General features: G+C 41.8%; 1 protein-coding gene across 1 annotated transcript in view; it reads right to left on the minus strand.

The window, feature by feature from the left end:
• Positions 1–10,247, minus strand: part of Als2 (alsin Rho guanine nucleotide exchange factor ALS2) — an 80,232-nt gene extending 69,985 nt beyond the window's left edge. The window contains exon 1 of the mRNA XM_090354610.1: positions 10,145–10,247. The gene's annotated coding sequence lies outside the window, so the exon portion shown is untranslated. The remainder of the gene's footprint in view (positions 1–10,144) is intronic.
• Positions 10,248–13,274: the final 3,027 nt, after the last annotated feature.

Here is a 13,274-nt window from a genome sequence, read left to right on the forward strand (position 1 = left end):
GAAGAGAGACTCGATAAATGGGACTACCTAAAAATAAAAAGGTTCTGCACAGATAAAAGCATAGCCACAAAAAGTAGAGAGATAGTCAACCAACTGGGAAAAGATATTTACCAATAATACATCAGACAAATGCTTAATATCCAGTATCTACAGGGAACTCAAGAAATTAATCCCCCCAAACCCAACAAACCATTCACTAAATGGGCAAGGGAACTAAAGAGAGACTTATCAAAAGAGATCAAAATGGCAGAAAAACATATGAGAAAAATGTTCATCATCCATGGTCATAAAGGAAATGCAAATAGAAACAACTCTAGGATACCACCTTACCCCGAAAGAATGGTCAAGATTTTAAACTCAGACAATGACAGATGCTGGTGGGGTTGTGGAGAAAAGGGAACCCTACTGCACGGCTGGCAGGATTGTAAACTAGTTCAGCCACTCTGGAAAGCAGTGTGGAGGTTTTTTAAAGAACTGAAAATTGACCTTCCCTACGATCCTGCCATACCACTCCTGGGCATCTATTCTGAACACTATAACCCAAGATAAGGACACCTGCTCAGCTATGTTTCTCTCTGCACTATTCACAATAGCCAGGTGATGGAAACAATCTAGATGCCTTACTACAGATGAATGGATACAGAAAATGTGGTGTATATATATACAATGGAATTCTACATAGCCAACAGACAAGATTGAATAATGGCATTTGCAGGGAAGTGGATGAATCTAGAGTGAATCATGTTGAGTGAGACAAGTCAAGACCAAAGGAACAAGAGGCACATGGTATCCTTAATATGTGGCTATTAGATCCAAACAGTACAAGAGCAAGGACTCAATATTTGCATACCCAATGCTATGGACATGGTACTGGAAATATAAACACAACCACATAGACATAAAAACTTGACTCTATAGACATAATATTTTATTACATAGACTAATATATATGACATACAAACCCTCAGCCTCATTTTGATTATGTTCTAAAATCTAAGTGCCAGTGATTGTATATAGAGATTCCCTTCTTGAATACTCGTTTGTTAAGCATGTCATTTGAAATATGATGTAAAAATCAATGTTTATAAATTATTTAATAAAAAACTGTAATAAGAAGGGACCACTGTAATAAATTCTGTTTTTTCTATATGTGATTGTCAGTCTTGAATTTAGGGTCTACAGGCTTTCCTTGAGCGTTCTTGCCCAAGGCCACTTTGAGTCATAACCCCACTTCTGATTTTCTGGTGGTTAATTGGAGATAAGAAGCTCCCAGACTTTCCACTGGCTAGCTATGAACTATGATCCTCAGAGCTTAGTCTCAGAGTACCTAAGATTATAGGTGTGAGCCATTGCATCTGGCTTGTTTTTATCTTTTTTATGAGAATGAGGGTTCTCTATAAAGCATAGAGTACACTCAAAGTACAAGAGCATTTTTTAATCTTGTTTCCTTCTCATTTACTGGTTTAGAATAAGTATTTGGGGCTACATAGAGCTCACTGGTGTTCACCTAGCATGCACAAAACCTCTCGTTTGATTCCTTAGCACTAGAAAAAAAATTAAAAAGGAGAGATATTACAGGCTCATGCCTGTAATCCTAGCTACTCAGGAAGTTGAGATCTGGGGATTGAGGTTCAAAGCCAGCCCTGGCACTACAAAGCAGAGAGACTCTCCAATTAATCAGAAAGTGGGGCTGTAGCTCAAGGGTAGGGCTGTAGCCTTTAACTGAAGAGCACAGGGACAGCACCAAGGCCCAGGGGTAGGGCTGTAGTCTTGAGCTGAAGAGCTCAGGGACTGCACCCAGGCCCAGAGTTCGTCTCATGACCCCCTCCCCCAAAAAAGGAGGGATATTTTGATTAAATAATAGCAATAATTGTAAGAGTAATGATCATTGATTACAAGAATGACTAGGCATTAAAATAGAAAGGCAATAAACTACATTGTATCATAATGCCATAAATAGAATTTGGACATAGAGTAACTACTGACTTGAACACAAAATTACTAGATCTCATGTAGCCATTAAAATTTTAGTTGCCTATATTCTATTACAATGTAGCAAACCAGAGTTTATGAATATAGTAAATAGTTTAAGGAGTAGGGCCTGGTTCAAGCGGCAGTGTTTCTGCCTGTGCTATCCAGGACTGCCACTAAAAAGAAAGACACAATGAAAGAAAAAAATAATTTAAGGTAGTCTGATATTGTACCCAGAATAAATACTTCAGAAATATCTGCTTCTAAGAGCCTGGTCAATATGTTTACATATAGATTAAAGCAAGCTTAGTCTCAAACACATGACTTACAAATAAGCTACATTCTGACAACTGCTACTTCCTGGATCTCCTGCCACCTATGCTTCACCAAGCACTACAGAAGGCTGAGGATAACTAAACTTCCAAGGAAGCTTGACAGATCAACCACTATAGTGAAAGTCTTTAAAATCCCACAGATTTCTTGCCTAACAAAGAAGAGGCCCTTAGCTCAAACCTTAGTACAAGAGGAATAATATCTTCTTTTCTTTCCCCTTAATAGAGCTCTAGATGCTTTCAGGGACAGAAAAGCTCACAGACTCAGTCTCCTCCACCCTTAATCTTTCTTTCTCAATCTCTGTCTCTTAGAAAACTGAGGGTTAAGCAGGTGAGGTGGCTCATTTCTGTAATCCTCGCTACTCGGGAGGCAGAGAACTGAGCCCAAGCACAAAAAGACCTGAGACTCAACTTCAATTAACCTCCAGAAAAGGGAAATGGGGCTTGGCTCATGGGTAAGGCAGTAGCCTTGGGCTGAAGAGCTCAGGGACAGTGACCCAGCGAGTTCGAGCCCCATGATCCACCAAAAAAAAAAAAAAACACACAGAACAAAAAAACTGAGGGTTAAACTCAGGGCCTACCTTTATTTGTTGAGGTAGGTTCTTACACAAGCTGAATTTGAACTCAAGATCCTCTTTTTTTTTTTTTTTTTTTTTGCCAGTCCTGGCTTGAGCTCAGGGCCTGAGCACTGTTCTTTAATGTTTTTTTTTATTCTCAAGAACAGAACCCTACCACTTGAGCCATAGCACCACTTCCGGCTTTTTCTATGTATGTGGTGCCAAGGAATCAAACCCAGGTCTTCATGCATGCTAGGCAAGCACTCTACCACTAGGCCAAACTCCTGGCCCTCAAGATCCTTCTTCTTACCTTAGGCACCGGAATGCTAGGATTTTAAGGAAGTGCTACCAAGCTCAGCTTCTGGTCCTTTTTATTGTGAGTCAGGTCTCACTAAGTTGCCCAGGCTGGCTTCCCCTTGCCTTCATGACCACATGCAGATGATAGTCTCTCTCTTTTATTTATTGCTAATTTCAAGCTGACCCTACTAAAACTACTCTACTGACTAATCTCTAAAAGGAAGGATATATAAATATGTCCCCCACCAAAAAAAAAAAAGACCAGTAAGTCAGACACGGTGGCTCACGCCTGTATCCTAACTACTCAGGAGGCTGAGATCTGTGGAATCCATTCCAAGTCAGCCCGGGCACTAAAGTCTGTGAAACTTTTATCTCCAATAAACCCCCAGATAATCAGAAGTGGTGCTGTGGCTCAAGAGGCAGCCTTGAACTGAAGAGCTCAGAGACAATGCCCAGGATCAGAGTTAAAGTCCTGACAAAACAAAAACAAAAACAAAAACTGTACATAAACTGATTTCTCTGTATATGTTTGGCAATTTGCTTTTTCATCCAATACTGTGTACTTATAAGTATAGATGTAATTCATTTGCTTTACTAGAGGATAAGCATCCAATTATAAGAATAAAGTAGCTCATTCCTTTTTTTTCTAATGTACAGATGGATTTACTTCACATCTTCACATTTTAAAAGCTGCTATAATCACCCTTGTTATATGTTTGTTTAGAAAGGAAATTGGCTCCACAAAAATTTAGGCTATGTGCCAGGCACTGTGGCTTATGCCTATAATCCTAACTACTCAGGAGACTGAGATCTGAGGATCACAGTTCAAAGACAGCCTGGGAACTAAAGAACATGAGACTCTTATCTCCAATTAACGACTAGAAAACTGGAAGTAGCACTGTGGCTCAAGGGGTAGGGCGGTAGCCTTGAGCTGAAGAACTCAGGGACAGCACCCAGGCCCAGAGTCCAAGTCCCACAACCAACCAAAAAAAGAAAAAAAATACCACCTTCCTAATACAGAGGTTATGTGAACTGAAGCACTGACTCAGAAGAAAATATTCAACATGATAATAAAAGGAAATGTGTATGGATTAATTTGTGGAAGTAATGAGACTAAAACAAATCTTTCTGAGCATAATTCACTGGCTGTGAAACAAGCTCTACCACAAGGTCACACATACTCTTTTTCTCATTGGAATTGAGAAAATTACACATTCTTCAAATTTAAAAGAACTATATAATCACCCAAAGGAGTATACAATCTTTCACTGATTTAAATATTTTTGCTTTGCCTACTTGGATTAGCTAGTTTAGTTCATTACATTCAGAAAAACATCAAGACATAAATAAACTGGGTACTCATGCCCAAAATATAACTATTCAAGGGCTGAGACTGAGAGAACTGCAGTTCCGGACCAGCCCAGGAGAAAAAAGTCCCAGAGACTCCATTTTTAAAATAACCCAAAACCAAAAAACAGGGTTGAATGTACACCTCAACTGGTACAACACCAAGAAAGCAAGTCAAGCAATTACAAGGTTCTGAATTCAAGCTCAGGCAACCCCATTACCCCCCAAAATGACATAATCTAAAGATACCACCATCAAATATACCTTGGGGAAAAGGAGATACAAATAAGGAAATCAGTGTAATACTACAACGGAACCCAGTTATAGTTTGTTGCTATTTTACTTGTAATGATCAGGCATTTTAAACACTGACACTTTACAAAATCTACTACTTTGTTATGACTAATAAGGGAACCTTTCGGTAATCAGTGGGAAGAGATTTAAAAAAAAAAAAAACTAAAATCAAAACAAACCAACTCTAGCTGGACACCATCAGCTAACACCTATATTCCTAGCTACTCAGGAGGCTGAGATCTCTTGGTTCTAAGTCAGCCTGGCCAAGAAGTCTGTGAGACTCTTCTCTTCAATTAATTACAAATAAACACAAACAACTAGAAGTAAAGCTGTGGCTCAAGAGTGCTAACCTTGAGCAAAAAAACTCAGGGACAGTGCCCAGGCCTGGAGATAAAGCCTGAGAACAGGTGCAAGAAATAAGCAAAAGAAAAGAAAGGACACTCTAAACCAGCATAGATAGCTCAAGACTATATAATCTCAGCTATTCAGGGGACTGAGATTTGAGGAAGGAGATTAGAAGTCCGCCTAAGCAGACAAAAACCAAGGAACCCTTATCTCTGAAGAGATAAAGCTTGAAATAGAGTTGTGGCTCAGGTGGTAGAGCACCAACTTTGAATGAAAATGTTAAGCAAGAGTGCAAACTTCTAGTACAGGCACTAAGAACAACAAAAAACTCAAGAAAATCTCCAGGGAACAGGAGAGGAAAATTAGGAGAAAGCAAAGGGTTGATAAAAAGAAAGAAATATACTCCTTACCTGACCTATGAAACTTCACACATAACCTTTATAATAACAATTAAAAATTATGGGGAAAAATAAAAGAAAATATCCATTCTTTAATGGAATAGAATATATGTTTAATTCTGCAAAAAAAAAAAAAAAAGCAGGAGGGGGGAGGCTTTTTTGGTTGATTGTGGGGCTTGAACTCGGGGCCTGGTTGCTGATCCTGATTTGCTTGAGTCTAGCACTCTACCAATTTGAGCACTACTTCCTAATTCTGCAAAAATTTTAAAAAGCAAAATGATTTTTGAAGGGGCTGGGAATGTGGCTGAGTGCCTGCTCGGCATGCATAAAGCCCTGGGTTTAATTCCTCAGTACTACATAAACAGAAATAGCTGAAGTGGCTCTGGGGCTCAAGTGGTAGAGTGCTAGCCTTGAGCTCAGGGACAGTGCCCAGGCACTGAGTTCAAGCCTCAGAGCTAGCAAAAAAAGGGGGGAGGGGAAAGAAGGAAGGAAAAAAAGAAAGAGAAAGAGAAAGGAGAAAGAAAAAAGGAAAAGGAAAAGAAAAAGATTTTGAAATTACCCAGCTCTTCAAAGCAACTGACACTAGTAGGCAGCTCATGCCTGTAATCCTAGCTACTCAGGAGGCTGAGATCTGAGGATCACAGTTTGAAGCCAGCCTGGGGAAGAAAGTCTATGAGACTCTGATCTTCAATTAACCACCAGAAAACTGAAAGTGGAGCTGTGGCTCAAAGTGGTATGAGAGCTACCTTGAGCAAAAGAGCTCAGAGACAGTGCCCTTAGGCCCTGAGTTCAAGCCCCATAACCAAATATAAACAAACAAAAAACACCAAAGCAAGCCTTCAGCAATTACAAACACTACTCTAACTTCCTTCAGTTTTTCAACTTATCCTTACTTAGTCTCCTATCAGCACAAATTTATAGAAAGTTACTGTAAGCCAGTGATATATTTTAGAAACACTTTTAGAAGGGACCTGGCAATAATTGCTTTAAACCTATTTTTCATGAAAGGGTAGGAGATGAACAGTACTTTTTCTACCTTATCATACAAAAACTAAAATTGGGACTCTGATGTTCTTAACATATCCTTTCTTCTTTACAATCCAACATAAGGGGCAGGGAGTGTGGCCTAGTGGTAGAGTGCCTACCTAGCATGCACGAAGCCCTGGGTTTGATTCCTCAGTACAACAGTGGCAGAAAAATCCAGAAGTGGTTCTGTGGCTCAAGTGGTAGAGCACTAGCTTGAGAAAGCTCAATGACAGTGCATAGGCCCTGAGTTCAAGCCCCACGACTGGGAGGGAAAAAAAGGAAGAAGAAAAGAGAAAAGAAAAAAAAAGAGCAAGTAGAATTTCAAAACTCAGTGTGTTAAGGAAGATCAAAAGTTCCATATCAGATTGAGGACATGATAAAGTGGTAGAGTTCTTGTCCTGAGATTGATTCTCAGCACTACCAAAAACAAAAAACAAAAAACCAGAAACAATTCTAGGCCAGAAATATGTAGTGAGACTCTGTCTCACAACAAAAAAAGACCACAGTGTTTCAAATTCAGAAAGAATCTGGGCTGGGTTAAAGGAGTGACTCAAATGGTAGAACACCTGCTATGCCAACAGGAGAATCTAAGTGCTCTGAGTACAAATTAGAGTTCAAATTACCAAAAGAAGAAAAAGAGGAAGAGGAGGAAGGTGTATTACAAATCTATTTTTCCCTCAAGGCTGGTGCTCAACCCCTTGAGCCTCAGCTCCACGTCCAGCTTTTCAGTGGTTAAATGGAGATAAGACCTTCCTGTTTGAGCTCAGATCTCAGCCTTTTAGGTAGCTAACTAGGATTACACATGAGCTGCCACCAATCAATTTTAAAAATAAATGGATTACATAATACGACTCATTTTCTCCCAAAACATATTTGGTCCTTTATTTTACAGACCATCACCTTTTCAAATTTTGACATTATGAAATAGCTTTCAATTTTTCTTGTTCCAACTATGAACCTTGAATACCCATCAATAGTACCTAGGCCCTGTTTGAATCCTAGTTTAGGAAGTAAAAAATCATATTTTCTCTAAATAAAAATACCACAAAAATAGCTGGAAAGTCTCCTTGATTTAAGAAAATGAACTATAGTTTCTAATAAAATATTAAGTTAATTTTCCCACCAGTTCAGAGAAAAAAAGAGTCGTGATGTAATTGGCTCATGATGTAGTGGAAGAACATATTAACAATTATATTGATATGTACTGAACCCAGAATGAAGGCACACCTGTGATCCCTGCTGAACGAGGATGGCAAGTTGGAGGCTAGGCTGGACTAAGTGTTTAGGTCTATATATACTGAGACATTGTATTCATACAGGTATACATATGTACAAGCATAGGTAAAGTTAATATACACTGAATATTTGCCATGATCAAGGCACTGTAATAAGTAAGACATGAACCATTACATATAAAGGTATTAATATCAGGAATGCACTTTTATTTCCAACTTAGATATAAGGAAACTGAGGTAAAGAGTTTCAATAACTTGCTCAAACCAAGATGTAAGTGGAGGAGACTGAAAGTATGTCTAAGATCTTAACCACTAAACTTGTATTATTGCAATTCATTGCAAAAGCAAATTCTTCACTGCTTTACCATCCATCAACTCAAACATCAAGTGGTCATCCCAAATTACACATATGTAAGTATGTTATATTAAGTGTATTATATATAAAAAGAGTGACCAGTTGCGTTGCTGAATTTTTGTACCTGCTCAAAATAAGCATACCATCACACTCTTTTGTTCTTTATAGAACATTTACAATTCACAGACACAAAGCAACACAGTAAATGTCTTCATTTGGGGACAACACTTATTTCTTCGTCCATCCTAAACCAGAAAGAAAATGCTCTTCCTCAGCAGTAGTTCGCTTCTACTTAATCTACTATTGAGTGTCTCCAACAATTACCTGGAGGAACTACGCCAGCCTGTGGGACTTTTCCTGCACGACCGCCCCTATGTTTTTTTTTTTTTTTTCCCGGTCTTTAGGAACGCTTTACAACTTACCGGATCACTTAACACGCTAGAGGATTCGGCTAAGCTACTAATACAATTTTCTGCCACCACCCCTACCCCTCCCGCAACTGTCTTGTCAAGCCCCAATACCCTGGGTCCACTCTTCTGCAAGATTTGTACCCTGGAGCAAACTCGCCTGGCTCACTGACCCAAGTCTACGGCCCAGGACCCCCGTCTTTCCCGCTCAGCTCCTACTACGGGCATGTAATAAACCCTCGCGAATGAATGGGCGGAAAGAAGCGTGGGTGGCGGCGGGAAGCGGGCAGGGTCGAGAAGGAATTCCACGCAGTTGAGACGACCGAAGTGGCGCCCGTCCAGAGAAGAGCGGCACCGGGAGGGGAGGGAGGACCGGGGCCCAGGCCAGGACCACGGCACCACCACGTCCCGGGCTCCCCCGCGGGCTCCGGCGCCGGCCGGTCGGTGGAAAGACGCGGGCGCCGTCTCCGCAGGCCACCGCAGCGCGCACTGGGCCTCGGCCTGAGCTACCGCCTCGCTCCCGGACCCCAAGGTCCCGCACACGGAAGGTCCCGGCGGACTGGCCCTAGGAAGCCAAGGGCCGTCCAGACACCCGCGCTGGCTCACCTGAAGCTCCACCGGCAGCGCCGCGCTCCGCTCTAGGAGCGAGCCGGAGAGCCCCGCGGATTCGCGAGATCAGCTGATTCACAGGGGCGGGGCCTCGGGACGGGGCGGAGCCGGACAGTGGCTGGGCGAGGGGAGGGGGCGGGAAAAGACTGCCACCGGAGGCGGAGGGATTCTCCGTGAGCGACGGTGGACGGCGTCCGGTGGGGGTCAAAAATATTGCGACAGGCACTGCGAACCGCGAGCCGAGCCACACAGCTCTACCGGAACCACCAGTCCTGAAGCACGCTTCAGCGGTGATGCAACACGTAGTCATCCGGGCCTACCCCAGCGTTTCGATGGCAACAGGCGGCCCGGGGTGTGTGTGTGTATGTGTGTGTGCGTGAAGAAACAAGCCCCTCCAGGCTTCTCACTATACAATCAGTAAACTTAGTCTGCCTGCGCCGCGCAGTTTCGCCATAAACGACTAGTCGCGGCCGCATCCTCATCTCCATCCCCACCCTGTCTGCAGCCCAAGTCAGCCCCTCCTGGCACACAGTAAGTGCGAACTCCCGGTTGCCAGGGACCTGCGAACCGATGTTTACACCATCCACCACAGATGTGAGTCAGGCGTGAAAACCGTTCATCTCGTCCACCCTCATTTGCAGCCGGATGCAGCCAACCTCGTCCCCAGTGCAGATCACCCCACCCTGAGAACGGCACCTCTGGAAACCAAAGGAGGCCCACAGCGGCCAGACGTTATTGCTGAGCCTATCCAACAGTCACGTTTACACACTGCCACCTCTCTCTTCCCAGTTCTCACACTCTTCTAACCTCTTATCCTCTCTCACCTTTTGGTAAAAAATGAGGCAGGATAGCTAGATGAAGAGACAGAGAACTTAATAAATTTGGGAAGAGTCAGACTCAAATAGTAAAACTTAGAAGTAAACTGGGGGCAGGGGGGAACCTAGCAGTTAGCTCTCCCCTTCTTTACTTACTGATCTTAAATTACAAAGATAAATGGTCAGAGATTAGCCGCCTCCTCCTTCTTCTTCTTTCTCCTGTCTTCTTTTTTCTTTTTGTGGGTCATGGAGCTTGAATTCTGGGCCTGGGCATTGCCCCTGAGCTCTTTAGCTCTACCCCTGAGCCACAGCACTACTTCCTATTTTCTAATGATTAATTGAAGATAAGAGTCTTTGAAGATAAGTTCTTTAGTGCTCTGGCTGGCTTTGAACCATAATCCTCAGAGTTCAGCCTCCTGAGTAGCTAGGATTACAGGCGTGAGCCACCATATCTGGCTTGCATCTTCTTTTGTTATTACTATTTTTAAAATTATTATAAGGCTTGTTGTTTTTATTATTCTAAAGTTTATTATTCTATAGCTGCAATGCTTCTTGAGGTAAAGACAGAAGAATGAAAGGCATGTCTGGGAAAAGGAAGCCCTAAAATGCACCTGTTGTCCCTGTGTTTTGGATAGGCCTAGATCTCATCTCCATGCTTCAGAATAATAAATCTTAAGCATGATTAGAGATTGCTACACAATATGATCATCATATTCCCCAGATTGTGGTGGAAATTAAGTTCTGGAAATTCTTAAACAAGACTTTAAAACCAATGGGAATGCAAAATTGTATAACTACTATGAAACATTAACATGGTAAGTTCTTGCTTTAGAAAGAAGTGTTTAAGTAATATCCATATCGTGATCTGGAGATGCCACTAACCAATGTTCTAAAGAGACTCCAGCTGCCATCTAGATTGGTTTTTTTTTTTTTTTTAAAAAAGAAAACCTATATGTAGAGTTCACCTGGAGGAGCCCTGGAATGCCAGACCTGTGAGTATAGCTTTTGAGAACTTCCAGACCAACTCAATCACCAGCAGAGGGACATCAGCCAATGAAAAGTGGGGCAGAAAAACAGCCTCATCACATCCTGTCTGAATTGCTGACCCAATTCCTGAGACATGATAAGTTGTTGCTTTAAATCACCAAGTTTGGGATGATGGTTGGCTTTGCAGCTAACAACTTAAATAAGAGAGAAGTGTGTGAGATGGTAAATATAAAATAGGGTAGTGATTAAGGGTATAAAAGAGACAAAGACGGAGCCACAGAATCTGCATTCAGATTTCAGCTTCAGCATTTGGCTTTGTGACATTGGTACAAGTTATTTCACTTCTGTATGCTTTAGTTTCCTCATCCATAAAACAGGGATAGTAGCATGACTCACTTTGGAGGTAGTGTGAGGATTCACTGATGCACATGTGTATGACCTTAGAATGATGTCTGGCAAACAAATGCTATACGTGGTCAGGTGTGTGGTACATGTCTGCAATCCCAGGGTGAAACAAGAAGACCAAGAGCTCAAAGGCCAGCTTGAGCTATATAACAAAACCCTGTCTCAAGACAAGCAAACCAACATGTGGTGGTAGGATTAAGGAGACTAAAGCAAAGTAAAATTATAGAAAGAGACGGGTGCTATTTTATGTGAAGGTGAATGGGAAATGTCAGTCTTTTAAGAAGATTCCTCAACAGAGACTTAATAGGAAGTGAGGGCCTGAGCCAGGTGGACATCTAGCACTCTGCACAAAGAAAATATGTAACTGAAAAGACAGATATCACAGCTGTGTGACTGTTCAGTGAAGCTAGAATGGCATAAGGAAAGGAGTCAAGCATGATGGGGCATGCCTAGAATCTCAGAACTGGAGAGGAAAAGGGCAAGATGGAGAAGGTAAGATCAGCCTGGGCTGCAAAGTGAGACACTGTCAGGTATTTTTGTCTTTTTTTTTTTTAATGGATAGAAAGTTTGGATAAAAGAACAAATACAGTGATTGGATAGTGAGGCAGACATTTGGTGTGCAAGTACATGTGACATGGGCAAATCTTCAGGCAGAGGCTGCTGTCATGTGGCTTCCTATGGAATGGAGAACAGCGTAGAAGTGGAAGAATGGAAGCAGAGAGGTCCATACGCTGCTACTTTAATATTTGGTGCCAGCATGAGAAGGAGAACGTGAAAAGGAGTTCGATCTTAGATGTATTTCACAGACAGAAGCAACAGTGTGTGCGCACAGATTATGAGCTTTGAAAGTAAGAGAGGAGTTGAGGTCTAAATTGTTTGTTTGAAAAGAATGTGGATTTTTGATGCAGGGAGATTGAAGAGGAGTTTGTTCCATCACCCTATTATTGCTGTACAAGGCACACTAAAAATGTGGAAGAAAAAAAATTGTTTTTTCTTTTGCCAGTCCTGGGGACTGAACTCAGGGACTAAACTCTGACCTTGGGCTTTCCTCAAGGCTCTAATACTTGAGCCACAGCACCACTTTTGGCTGTTCTATGTATGTATTATGGAGGAATCAAACCGTGTCTTCATGCATGCTAGGCAAGGGCCAAACTCCTGACCTCAAGAAAAAAAAAATGTAACCAATTGTTTGTTTATGTTCTCTGACATAGTAAATGGTGGCTCATTTTACCAGAAGTTCAAGGCTTAACTCAGTACTGAACAATGCCAGAGCCAGGCCCTTGAATTGTCAGACTGAGAGCTAAATGTACTTCTCTTTTTTCCCCCTCTCTTTTCTTTCTTCTTCTTTTTATCTATCTTCCCTCCTTCCCCTTTCCTTTTCTTTCCTTACTTTATTGCCTCCTTCTTTCCTCTGCTCATTTTCCTCCTCCCTCCATTTCTTCTTTTTCTTTCTTTTCCTATATTCTTTCTCTCCCTTCCCTTCTGCTTCCCTTCCTCTTATACTCCCTCCTTTCTTTCCAAACAGGTAGGAGGAAAATGAAGAAATGTCTACTTGACAGAGATCACAGAGGCTTTCAGGGAGCACACTTGGTAAACTGGTATTGGATAGTACCAAAGATAAGATCTAGGAAGTAACCTTTGGATTTTGACCTCATGGACTCTGCTGACTTGGCAACTCCAGGTTCCATAGTCACAAAAGCTTTACTGGAATGAGCTTAAGAGACAATAGGAAGTTAAGGAGTAAAGATATCTCTACAAGAAATGTTTTTGTGACAAGTACTTAAACAAACAACAAAAGCCAGGTGCTAGTGGCTCATACCTGTAATCCTAGCTACTCAGAAGGCTATGATCTAAGGATCACAGTTTGAAGACGACTCAGGCAGAAAAATCCCAG

This window comes from Megascapheus bottae, chromosome 21 (genome assembly GCF_031878675.1).
Source record: "Megascapheus bottae isolate mThoBot1 chromosome 21, mThoBot2.hap1, whole genome shotgun sequence".
Classification (NCBI taxonomy): Eukaryota; Metazoa; Chordata; class Mammalia; order Rodentia; family Geomyidae; genus Megascapheus; species Megascapheus bottae.